This window comes from Hakea prostrata, chromosome 9 (assembly GCF_041222555.1).
Source record: "Hakea prostrata isolate BN-2017 chromosome 9, UWA_Hpros_2, whole genome shotgun sequence".
Taxonomy (NCBI): domain Eukaryota; kingdom Viridiplantae; phylum Streptophyta; class Magnoliopsida; order Proteales; family Proteaceae; genus Hakea; species Hakea prostrata.
The window spans coordinates 33,026,833-33,040,352 of NC_142608.1; the positions used below are offsets into that span (position 1 = coordinate 33,026,833).

The window sequence follows — 13,520 nt, forward strand, 5'->3', positions numbered from 1 at the left end:
TTTATATCAGCAAGCTCCCGACCGATATGCATCGTTCGACTGCCATCCGATCGGATGCTCTCCTGTCCCGAGCGTTGGGAGGTTGGTGAGTGAGTTCGAACTCCTCTACCAAACCTTGTTATTGTTCCGGTTCGGCTTGCTTGCCGCCTATCACGCCGACCGTCCCTCCTGGGTAGTTCTCCAATTCTTAACTCCCTGGACCGACCTTGAAGGTTCCTTTGAAAATCTTGTCCATAATTTTGGCCTTCAGCTGGTTGTCTATCTCCTTGCTGAGAATGAACTCGTGCCGCGGGTATAGGTACCTCTGCTTCTCCTGCACGTCTTCTACCTCCTCCTGATCAAGTGCCTAAGGAGCCACTACTTGCCTGACCAACGTATGAAGCATCTGTTGCATTTCCAAAAACTGGAATTGCTTTTGATCCATTTTCCATTGAAGAGGATTTGGATGGTTCAAATATTCGTTACCACCCAATCTTCCATCTTCACGAACCTCTCAAGCACGACTTCCTTCTGGAATATCTTCTAGATTAATTCCCTCCAAAGGATGAATGTTAAGCTTTCGTTGAACCGCCGCCGTTGCTTCTAATCTGGTAACCATGACTTTCTGAAATGTTTCCCACAGACGGCGTCAAATGATGCGTCCAAAATCTGCTCAGCCTTGAGATTCCTAGAGAATGATCTGCAAAACAAGATTAGACGTGGCCCGACATTGGGGTCGAGAGGCCACCTCCGAAGGCTAAGTCAATTCAAGGATTAATCACAAGACTCTGGCTAAATGTAGAGTATAAAATGAATGTAATTGTAAAGGAAACGATTTAGATACCTCCTCTGTACGTAGGTCATGGTTTATATAGTTTTTACCTTCCAATCGCGACCGTTGTATTTGTTCGAGCCTTTTCTTGGTGATCGTCAAATCTTTATAGTTAGACCTCTTTTGTGGAGTAGTGGGTGACTTCCCTTAATCACACGATATCTTGCCATGAGTGTATGGCAGTTACCATATCCTGCAGGATTGCCAACTTCCATAAGTGATAACAACCGCTTCTTGGTTGGTTATCCATACCAAATTTCAAGGGTTCGTACCTGCCTTCTGATCTTGCAAGGTTTCCCTATCACGCAAATGATTAGTCCTATTTGTTCGAACCCCGCCATTGTCGCACCATTCTCGACCGGAGTCAAGGGTTGAACCGAGGATGGACCTGGTTCGGTAATTATTTTCTCGTATCAATGATCAAACACTTATAATATCAATTGTCTTTCTGACTAAATTACATAGATACGATCTATAAGTCTTATAGGAAGACTTTACCAAAAAACAAAAAAATCCATTGAAAGATATGCTTTATGGGATCTAATTTTTCATCCAATAAATATGAGAGACAGAATAATAAAAAAACAATATGGCCCATGCAGGTCTCGAACCTGCGACCTTCGCGTTATTAGCACGACGCTCTAACCAACTGAGCTAATGGGCCAATGATATATGTAGTCTACTGATACATTAATAATTATTATTACTAGACTAGAAATGGTTATAATAGTATTACATCTCAAAACTTGTATCAAAGTGATGTGGTCTTAGCAACCCCAACAAACTGTTTTTCAGGACATGGTGATGGACACTAAGACTGGCATCCCCCAAGTCTTTCCTTATCACAAATACTCTGAATTTTTTGACTTCTGTATTGTGCTTTTCATTCATTCCTTGCAATTATGAATAATTGGCTTAAAAAACTCAAACCGAAATCTTGAAATAGAATTTATGCTTAACTTGTTGACCTCTGTCTTTACCAGTTTTTATTTCATAGACTTCCATGCAGTGTAGGGGGAAAACTTTTTGTTACCTCGTCTTTAAATTTCCTTTTCTGTTTCTTATCCTGGTGTATATTAATTTTCTTTCTTTCCGCATGAGGTGTTTGGGGTAGATAGTTTGGTGGTGGAATCTTGTTGGGGCTTTGGTTGTTGTTCCCAGTGAGCGAGATGAAATCTTTGTTCGGAATGTGCGTGGTATTAATGGCACTTTCACTCAACTCTGCATTAAAAAAATGCTGCGAAAACATAAACCGGACTTGGTGTTCCTATGTGAAACAAAATGCAGGGATCATTGTTAACTCGTGTCAAAGAAGCGGAATATCTTTCAAAGGTATAGTATTGTGGGGCATATGGCTAGTAGTGGATCAAAAGGGTTGAAGGGTGGACTTGTAGTGATAAAAGCTATGGATTACAAATCTGAATTAATTTTTCACACCCTTCAACTCTTCTAATCCGATGCTGGATGGACGATTTATCATTTATCGTATGCATTATCTATGCACCTCCTAAGTATTTGGATCGCAAGATCTTTTGGGATGAGGTGACATCTTTAGTACAAAATTTAACTGAACCTAATGTTATCATGGGGGATTTCAATGAAATGCTTGATGCCAAAGATAAGATTGGGGGGATGTTTAGGCCTTCTGGGGCAATGCCGACATTGAAAGCTCTCATAAATGATGAGAATCTATGTGAAATTTATGCTCCTGGATGTTCATTCACATGGACTAATAAGACCCCCTAATTTGGTTAAGGAAAAGTTAGCTCGGTTTTCTCTTCTCCAAAATGGATATGTTCTTTCCCTAACCAAAGGGTAGAAAAACTTCCCGCTATTGGCTCTTAACACAACCCCTTAATTTTGCAGCTTCTCTATGACGGTTTCTTCAAAAGAAAATTATTCCATTTTCAAAATGCTTGGATCTCTCATCGTAGATTTTCTAAGGACCTCCAATCAGCCTGGTTTAAAAATTCATTGTCCCCCTTTCATGTCAAACTAGCCAATATGACACGTTTTTTACAATAGTGGAACAATTCGGTTTTTGGGCGTGTGGACAATATTTTTCTTGGTAATTCTTTGGAAATTGATATTCTAGAATAAGGGCCTAATCCGGACTAGGTAGATATTAGGGGAAAAAAACAATTGCTTGAGTGGGCCATGGAGGCTGAGGAGATGCTTTGGTTCAAAAATCCTGGGGCATGTACGTCTCCGATGGGGAGAGGAATACTAGAATTTATCACCTTTCTAGTAAAATTAACCACCACAAGAGAAAGATCACTGAGGTTGAGGCTAATGGGAGGATTTTCTCAAAACCAAGCGAGATTGCTGGGGTGTTTGCGGATTTTATGAAGCATTTGTTTCAAGCTAATCAAATGCTGGACCCTAGCTTTGTCGAATGTCTCTTTCCTCCCATTGATCTTAGTGGTGGTAACCTATCCAATTTATCGGACAATCTAGAAATTAAGAATGCGGTGTTCTCGTTGGGTTCTCACAAAGCACCAGGAATGGATGGGTTTAATGCTTTTTTCTATCAGAAGTTCTGGTGTGAGGATGTCTTCAAGTTTGTCAACTCTTTCTTTCTGGATGAGCTTCTTCCCGATGGGGTTAATCATACCCTACTTTGTTTCATCCCTAAAAAGGAAAATGCCAAGTCAATCTCTGATTTCCAACCCATCAGTTTGTGCAATGTCTCCTATAAATTTATTGCTAAAATCTTAGCTAAAAGATTGAAATCATTTCTACCTAGAATCATTTCCTCAAATCAAGGTGCCTTTTTAGCACAAAGACAAATCACGGATAATATCATAGTGGCACATGAGATATTTCATTTCATGCATAAAACCCGATGCAAAAAAGGGTTCATTGCTTTGAATTAGATATGTCAAAAGCATATGATAGGGCTGATAGGGGCATATTAATCAAGTTGTTTCATTTCTTTGGGTTTGATGACAAGTGGTGTAGATTAATTGATATTTTGATCTCATCCCCCACTTTCTCGGTTAAGATGAATGGATCCCCTTACTCATGGTTTTCGGGATCTAGAGGCCTACAACAGGGGTGCCCCCTCAGCCCATACCTCTTTCTTTTAATCATGGAAGTTCTATCACGGCTTCTCGGTGAATACAAATCTCTCAATCTTATTAGTGGAATTAAAGTAGGAAGAGGGGCACTTGATATTACATATTTGTTTTTTGCAGATGATACGTTCCTGTTCTGTAAAGCTGACACTGAAGAAGTATTGGCTTTAAAGGCAGTATTGGAACTCTTCTCGGATTTGACAGGGCAAGAAATTAATTTTGAGAAAAGTGGAGTACATTTCAGCCGAAATGTACCTTGAGAAGACAGAAATGCGATACTATATATCTTAAGGGTATCAGAAATAAGAGGAGAAACAACATATCTGGGTACAAAATTGATGCTTGGAAAAGGAAAGGCAAAAACACTGCAACATGTGCTTGATCAAATGACCAAGAAGATGGCTTGTTGGAAGGCAACAAACCTCTCTTTCGTAGGAAGAGGAGTGTTGATGCAGGAAGCATTGCAATCCATGGCATTGTATCAAATGCAGTGTCTGAAATTCCCAAAGACCATATGTGTAAAAATAGATGCGATCTGTCAAAGATTTTGGAATGGTGAGCCAAACAAGAAGAATCAATTGAACTTAATTGCATGGAGCAAATATTGCCAGCCAAAATCTTTGGGAGGAATGGGGTTCAGGAGAATGGAGGACTATAACTCAACATTAGTACTAAAGCAAGGATGGAGGATACTAACACAACCTGATGCTTTGTGGGTTCGTGTCCTAAAAGCAAGATACTTCAGGAATCAATCTCTTTTCGATCCTAAAGTAAGGGCAAAGAAAGGATCATGGATTTGGAATAGTGTTGCGATTATAATTCCTCAATTAAAGACAATGGTGAAATGAAAAGTCGGGCACAGGAACACAAACCTCTTTCTGGTTTGATCCATGGCTACCAACACATGTGATGGGTCTGACATCAACACAAGACTTCTCCACATGGCCACGGCAAGCAACTGTCACAGAAGTTATCAATAATACCCAAAGCATCAACAGGGAGATATCCTCAACTTATCTCAACCTTACTTCTATTATTTCGATACCAATAACTCTGTCAAACCATGACGATTCATGGTCCTTGTTGCTTTCTCCAAATGGAGAATTCATGGTTAAAAAAGCCTTTTGTGAGATAATCAAATGATGCTTTTCTTATCTAGGGAACCTTTTTTCGGAGTGGTGGAAATTCTCCTAGGAATTGCCAATACACCCAAAATTTAAGGTTTTCTTCTGGCGGATGCTGAATGAAGGTCTACCAATTAGATCAAAGATAGTTCAATGGTCAAACTGCCCGCTTGAGTGTGCCCTTTGTGGGGCTACGAGTGAGACCATTTGGCATGTTTTTATATCATGTGAATGGGCCAAAAGAATCCATGCTGCTGGACCATGGGCTTACGGACCAAAAATTGGAGAGATTCTTCACTCTTGAATTGGGGTCAAAATCTAAGGTCCCTTTTTAATAAATCTAAATCCAAATGGTTTCTTTTTGTATTTATTATCTCTTGTTATTATATTTGGCAGGAAAGAAATTTGAAAGCTTTCCAACAAAAAACACCTAACCCTCTGAAGGTGTTAAAAAGTCTTAACCACTGGATTATAACCCTAAAGCTACATGAAACAGAAATTATACTTCACAACTCACCAATGCTATATAGTGAAGAAAATTTTATCTTTCAAGAAAGAAATTTGTGCAATATCATCCCAAAAACTAACAATGTTGTTTTGATGTGTGCAGGAGTACCTAACCAGCACCTAGGGAAGGCAAGATGGAGCATTGGGATGTACATGAATGGACATATACAGTCCATTGATTTTGGAACCATGCAAATGTCGGATGGCCTAGAGGCAATACTTTTTGGAATACAAAATGGAATAGAGAAGGCAGTAACACAAGGTTTTCAAATACAGGAGATATGGAGCAACTCACAAGAGCTACCAAATCTTTTACTAAAACCAAATTTTGGGACGTGGCCTTTACACCATATAACTATGTTAATGAAGGTTGCTAAGACAACAAAAAATGTAATCTTTGACAATTTCCCATCCCCAGTGCTCCAATCTTGGTTTGAAAACTTAGCTTTATCTAATTTCACACCAGTGGAAATAGGTAATGGAACTCCAAATTATGGTTGTAAGTGTTTCTAATTTTAATGAATATCTTTTTCTTATCAAAAAAAAAAAAAAAAAAAGTGATGTGGTCGTCTCATATAGTTAGTTGGAACACCCAAAATATATTTTCTTTTTGTATCTATGAATTAATTGGAATTAATTAAATATATTTGCTTTTATTTTATTTTTGAAAAGTATGTTTTAGTCCCACGTGAAGGGCGGCGGGCCTGGCGCAATGGTGGAGTTTCTCCATTGTGCGTTGGAGGTCGCGGGTTCAAATCAGCCTCTCTGCAAAAAGCCGGGGTAAGGCTGCCTAGAAATTCCCTTCCCCAGACCCTACAGTGTCGGAGCTTCGGCACTGGGTACGCCCTTTTATGTTTTAGTCCCACGTCAAAAAGTAAGGAATTGTAATTTAAATTTATTAGTAGGTGCTTCCTATTAATCTTATATTTAACACGAAAATTAGACATTCTATGCCATAAATACACTATACACACAAGGATAGTCTACCGTTCGAGGGTCATACATAGCTTGACATAGACAGTGGGTTTAGGCACTTTTGGAGCACACATGTGCATAACATGGGCAGTGGGCTTTACATTTTGATCAAATGATGAAAATAGAACCATCAAATTAATTCCAATCTAAAAGACTTTAACAGCCAGAAAATAATCAACAATGAGCAAGTGATTGAAAATAGAGCTTAATTAACACCATTAGTTACTGCTTGACAAATCTACTAAAAAAGAAAACATTGATTTAAGATTAGAAACATGTTGATAATCTAACCATATGGGTTGAAAATTTTTATTTTTAATATGGATAGAAGATCCTTATACGTCACTAACTTGCATCCCGATTAAAAAAATAGAACAAGATTATCTATAACTATTCACTTACCAAGCCTACTTTCCATTCCATAATTGATACTGGACATAGTTTTTTTTTTTTTTTTATTTTTTCGGTACAGAACAGGGCCAAGTGCCCAGGAAAATAAAACTTAACTTAAAGAAATCTCTAAATCTGCCTTAAGCAGATGTTTCAATTCCGGTGGAGAAACTTGATAAAATGCCCACAGTTGAGATGAAAGGCATCTTGATCTTAGCCATAGAATAGCGACTCTATTGGCTTCCTTTCCAACGTGTTGGAACCGAACCTGACTATTTCCACCTACGAGAGCCTGGATCTCTTCAACATGTCACATGAAACGACCCACCTCTACGCAGCAAGGACTCAGAATATAGTTACTAGATCAAATTTTATTTTTTATTCAAAATAAATTTTTAGTATAGATTTGTTTTAAATGAAAAAGTGAGAATGAAAACTAATACCAGAAACAACCTTAAACATAAATTATAATGCTCAAACAATGTTACTTGTTGGTACTAGTGACCGTGGCCAGTAGACTCTTTTACCCTACTATTTTCTGTGGCTAATTGTATCTATAGAATTGGAAGGACTCCAACCTTTTGCTTTGTCTCTGCTATTGTAAATATGCTAGAACTCTGATTAAGCTGTAATAAGGTTTTATTTGTTTAGCTTATCAATAAAAAGAAAAAAATATTATATTTGAAATAAAAAATGTTTGACTTGAAAAATTGATAAAGGAATATGTTTTGATTTACAACTTTGACATAGATTAACTAGAATTTACTAAGCTGTAATCAGGTTTTATTTGTTGGGAAGATGGTGGCTAAATGGTCATGTAAATTGCTTGGCTGAACCTTCTTAAAAATCTTACCATTAAATTTGATAGGATTAAATTTGGATCGTCCATCATAAATGGTTCATATTTAATTCAATAGATTTAATGATAGGATTTATTTATGTGGCCGTTCAGCTATATTTATGTCTTATTTGTTTAACTTATCGATAAAAAGGAAAAAAAATTTATATTCGAAATAAAAAAATGTTTACCTTGAAAATTGATTACAGAATATATTTTGATTTACAACTTGATATAGATTAACTAGAATTTAGAATCAGCTTCAGAGAAATGCATTCCAACGCGTTAAAGTTGTTTTATCAAACTAAATAGGGACATCATGAGACATCAATTTTTCATCCGCATCCCCTATCATCCATGTTCTCATGAAAAGTATTATGCATATAAAGGAATCAAGTTATCTTCAAGTTGTTACTATGGAGCAAATATTTATATAAACATAAGGGAAAAAATCATTAGATTCAATATTTTGAGAAAATTGGGTTGCTTTTTGGTTCCTTACATACAATTTTCTTTAGTCCAAACATAATAATTTGGAAAGTTTTCAGAGTCATCTCTGAATTATTCTTTAAAATTAAGAGCAAAGTGCACTGACACCTCAAAATGGAGGCCTTCAAGCACTAACACCCCACTTTGTGTTTAAAAAGCACAGAGACCCCAAAAATTAGATTTTCATTTGTTATATTTGTCCAATTTGTCACTAAAAATCTTTTAGACACTGATTATTATAGGGATTTTTTTAAAATAAACAGTGATTTTTGATAATTTGATAAATATATTCAATAAAAATTCAACTTTGGGGTCTCTGTATTTTTTAAACATAAAGTGGGGTGTCAGTGCTTTAAGGCTCCCATTTTGGAGTGCCAGTGCAATTTGCTCTAAAATTAATGTTATCCCTTGATTGTTAAGATGAATCTAACATAGACATCAACAACTGAAACAATCACAAGTACAGTCACAGAGAAGCTTTTTGTGTCATGTATGGTGATAGTTGTAATGGAAAATAAATGGTTGTGCAAATCAAGAAAAACTGATAAGGTTTGCTAACATATATTATGGTGAAATTTGGATGTATCATGTTGTGGTCCTGAAAATGCTAGAGAGCATTATGAGTTCGTATCAAAGGAAAACATTCTGTTATTTGTAACTGGTGACAAACATTTAGTCCTTCAAGTAAGGTCATCTTAATTTATGGTGGAGGTTCTAGTTTTACATTTCAATAGTTGGCAAATGGACCATGGAATCTCAGGTCTTTATATGGATTATATGTTTAAATTTTATTTTAGCAATTCTAAAGGATTGACTTGAAGCTCCACCCAACAATGGAAAAGTGATAGATGTGTAATCTATATATTTGCTAGTACTTCTTGATAAGGATAAAATAATAATGAATCGGGTTTAACCACGGTCAGACCAGTGAGCCTGATCAATACTAGTTCAAGAGCTGAATCAAGGAATAATGTACGAGTGAAGGAACCCGACGGTTATGGGAAGAAACGACGGTTATGGGAGAAGAAACGTGCTCCCGTTAAATTCAGGACACACGATCATCTCATATATGGAAACTACAATCAACTCATGAAGAAGGGGAAAAACCCTACGATCGAACAGTTACCGAGAAGGATCATGAACAAATCCAACGATCAAGAATAAGAGGTGAATTCTATATAAATTAAAGTATCACACGAATCAGAGGTATCTGAATCGTTTCCCTACAATACCATTATTCAATTAAGCTCTGCAACTAGCCAAAGCTCTATGGTGATCCATTATTGACTTAACCTTTGGAGATGGTTTCTTGACTGTGGAGTCGAGTTGGCCCACATCTCATCTTGTTTTGCAGGCATGCATTAAGGATTGGTCAATTTTTGGACACATCATTTGGCGCCGTTTGTGGGAATGCTTCAAAAGCCATTGTTGACACCAAATCTTCGATTCAAAGGCATTAAAATCAGAATATTCAACCTCCATTGGATGGAAATCATGAAAGCACATTTTTCCGGATTTAGCCAAACCATGAATCCTAAGAATTTTCCCGAGGATACACCGAAAGCACATTTTTCCGGATTTAGCCTCATTTGGTATTTGTGTAACAAAAATACATGTGCTAGGTCAGAAAAATGTTCCAATCGTTTGATGCTTTTTACTAGCATATCATCCACATACGCCTCCATACTTTTCCCAATCAAATCTTGGAAAATTTTATTCATTGCTCTTTGATAGGTAGCTCCTGCATTCTTCAAACCTTATAATAGAAACTTTCACGATCTGTCATGAAAGGTGTGAATTTTTCATCTTCCCGATTCATCAGGATCTGGTTATACCAAGAATAAACATCCATGAAACTCAAGGTTTCATATTCGGCCATGGCATCGATTAAGAGATCAATTCGGGGTAAAGGGTAACAGTCCTTTGGCAAGCTTTGTTGAGGTTCGTATAATTGGTGCACATTCTCCATTTTCCATTTGACTTCTTGACCATTACCACATTGGCTAGCTAGGTTGGGCATTCAATGGGTTCGATGAACCTTGATTTTTTCAACTTCTCAACCTCCCCTCTAAGTGTTTCATCTTTCTCCATTGAGAAATTCCTTCTTCTTTGAATCACAAGTTTTGCTTTTGGATCTATCCAAAGCCTATGTTTTGCCACCTTTCAATCTATCACAGGCATGTCTTCAGCTGACCAAGCAAATATATCTTTATTTTCTTGAAGGAATTTTTTCAATTCCTCTTTGAACTCTTCTAGTTGCTCGGACCCGATATGAGGCCTTTGCATCTCGTCCTCGTTCCGATCGTCGCGTATCTCAATTGGCAATGCCGTGGAATTTTTGGGACCAACTTTATCCTTGAGATATGCTACATAGCACTCTCGGGAAAGTCTCTGATCAAAAGTTACCTGACCAATTCCTTTATCAGTTGGGAATTTCATCTTCATATGCTTCGGTGAGACTCCCTAACTTTGTTGAGATGGCCGGAATGGCGTGTGTCGGATCTTCCCGAACAACTAGGAATTTCCCGTCGTGATTTCCTTGGGGAAATTTCCCACCTAAAGACCCTATGTCGACCAACACTCTTGCGCTCTCGGCGTCCGATTCTCTTGTCCGATCCTCGTCTGGGGTGCCCCTTCTTTCATCTTCTTCGCCGGTTGAGCTTTCATCGTTTGGCCTTTTCCGCATCTGCGCCTCTTCAGTTCCAACAAACTTAGATTTGGCCTTCAACTTCCTGAGGGACTTAGGTTTAGGACCTCCGAATATGTTAAGAATAGGAGATCGGGTAGCACCAACCACTTCCTTTCCCTTTTTTGACTTGGGTGCTTCAATTCAACGATCTCTGCTCCTTGAACGCTCCCTTTTTTCAACAAGTGCCCTTGGTTCAGTCGGGTGTTCTTTGACAAAATTGGATAGGTGCCCCTGAGATATCAATCTCTCAATATCAGCCTTTAGGTGTCTACACTCATTGGTGTAGTGTCCGTAATCTTTCTGAAAATGACAATACTTCTCCAAATTCCTCTCTCTTGGTTTTGCTATCATCTTTGGTGGCCATTTCAAAATGTCTTGATTCTTGATCTGCATCAAGATTTCCAGCTATGGAGCATTCAACAATGTATATTCACCTTGATCGGGAGAAGCTGTCTCCAGACCGAGTGCAGTCTCCTTGCCCGATCATGATTAGACTGTTTCAGCTTCTGATTTCTTTTAGGGGCCTTTTGCTCTTTGTTGGAGGCTTTTGTTTCCGCTTGATGTGCATCAAGAATTTCAGTCAGTTATGCCTGCTTTAGACACCCTTGCACCAACTAGGAATAAGTAGCAGGAATGTCTTGAAGTAGTAATTCCAGTAGCCTCTAGTTTGTGAGTCCAATAAAAAGAGCAGTTTTGGCCACTTGTTAGTCCAGATTCTCGATCTCCATCTTGACTTTGTTGAATCTTTTCAAGTATTCCCGGATTGATTCATTCTTCCCTTGCTTCATAGTGAATAACGTTTCTTCCGTTTTCTTGATTTGAATTCCACTTTGAAATCAACCGATAAATTTTCGGCAACTCCTCAAAATCAATAATTCTCCTAGACAGTAGATTGGAGAACCACTTTTGAGCTGCCTCGGTTAAGGAAGAATCGAACACCCTGCAAAGAATTTCATCAGAATTACTAGCTATTGCCATAGTTTGCTGGTAATAACTGATATGGGCTATAGGATCCCCCGAATCGTTGAACGAGGTGAAAGTCGAGAGCCTAAAATTATGAGGAAATTCAAATCCGGCTATAGCTTCAACGAATGGTGTCTTTTTGATGACCGAATAAATGTCATCGACCATCCTTCCTCAGGAAAGTTGTCCCAATCTTTGATTTATATCAGTAAGCTCCCGACCGATATGCATTGTTCGACCACCATCCGATCGGATGCTCTCCCGTCCCGAGTGTCGGGAGGTTGGTGAGTGAGTTTGAACTCCTCTACCAAACCTTGTTATTGTTCCGGTTCGGCTTGCTTGCCGCCTATCACGCTGACCGTCCCTCCTGGGCAGTTCTCCAGTTCTTAACTCCCTGGACCGACCTTGAAGGTTCCTTTGATAATATTGTCCATAATTTTGGCCTTCGGCTGGTTGTCTATCTCCTTGTTGAGAATGCGCTCGTGCCGGGGGTATAGGTACCTCTACTTCTCCTGCACGTTTTCTAGCCTCCTCCTGATCAGGTGCCTAAGGAGCCACTACTTGCCTGACCAACGTACGAAGCGTCTGTTGCATTTCCAAAAACTGGAACTGCATTTGATCCATTTTCCATTGAAGAGGATTCGGAGGCTCAAATGTTCGTTACCACCCAATCTTCCATCTTCACGAACCTCTCGAGCACGACTTACTTCTGGATTAATTCCCTCTAAAGGATGAATGTTAAGCTCTCGTTGAGCTGTTGCCGCTGCTGCTAATCTGGTAACCATGACTTTCTGAAATGTTTCCCACAGATGGCGTCAAATGATGTGTCCAAAATTTGCTCAGCCTTGAGATTCCTAGAGAATGATTTGCAAAACAACATTAGACGTGGCCCGACCATGGGGTTGAGAGGCCACCTCCAAAGGCTAAGTCAGTTCAAGGATTGATCACAAGACTCTGGCTAAATGTAGAGTATAAAATGAACGTAATTGTAAAGGAAACGATTCAGATACCTCCTCTGTACGTAGGTCAGGGTTTATATAGTTTTTACCTTCCAATCGCGACCGTTGTATTTGTTTGAGCATTTTCTTGGTTGTTTGTGAAATTTAAAAGTAACCGCAAGCGCACGGTATCGTGTAGCTAACGGGTCGATCTCAAGGAGATATGCCACTTATAATTCAACTTCTTAATAGTAATGTGAGAGTGGAATGATTCAATTTTTGTTAACTAATTAACTAAACTAAACGATCCTAATCTATACGTCTAATGCAATCGAATTGAAATGAAAAATAAATTAAACACAATCAATGCATAAATAAAAGACAGAAAAAAATGCAAACAATAAAAAAAAGGAAAAAAAAAGTAAAACTAGTTAGTATGTTAAAGCAGTCAGTAAAATTTAGTTCATAGCTAAATGCAGATGCAACACCACCCGTCACCAGAAGCAGAGGCACGACTGTAGGCTTGCTCCGGTTATATGGTCCGAGATGATGAATGAATAGGCGGAAAGGTAAATAACAAAGTAAGTAAACAAAGCAATAAAAGGAAAATTAAGCCTTAACCAAAGAGAGGCACGATCAGGGCATCTCCCGATCAAGGATCCAGGGGAAGGGAGAACAATAAATAATGCTGAAAGTAAATCCTAAATTAAGAATATTGA

At 38.4% G+C, this 13,520-nt stretch overlaps 1 non-coding gene across 1 annotated transcript; it reads right to left on the reverse strand.

The window, feature by feature from the left end:
* Positions 1-1,401: 1,401 nt before the first annotated feature.
* TRNAI-AAU (transfer RNA isoleucine (anticodon AAU)) lies at positions 1,402-1,475 on the reverse strand. Its single transcript has one exon. It is a non-coding gene; the product is annotated as a tRNA-Ile (tRNA).
* Positions 1,476-13,520: the final 12,045 nt, after the last annotated feature.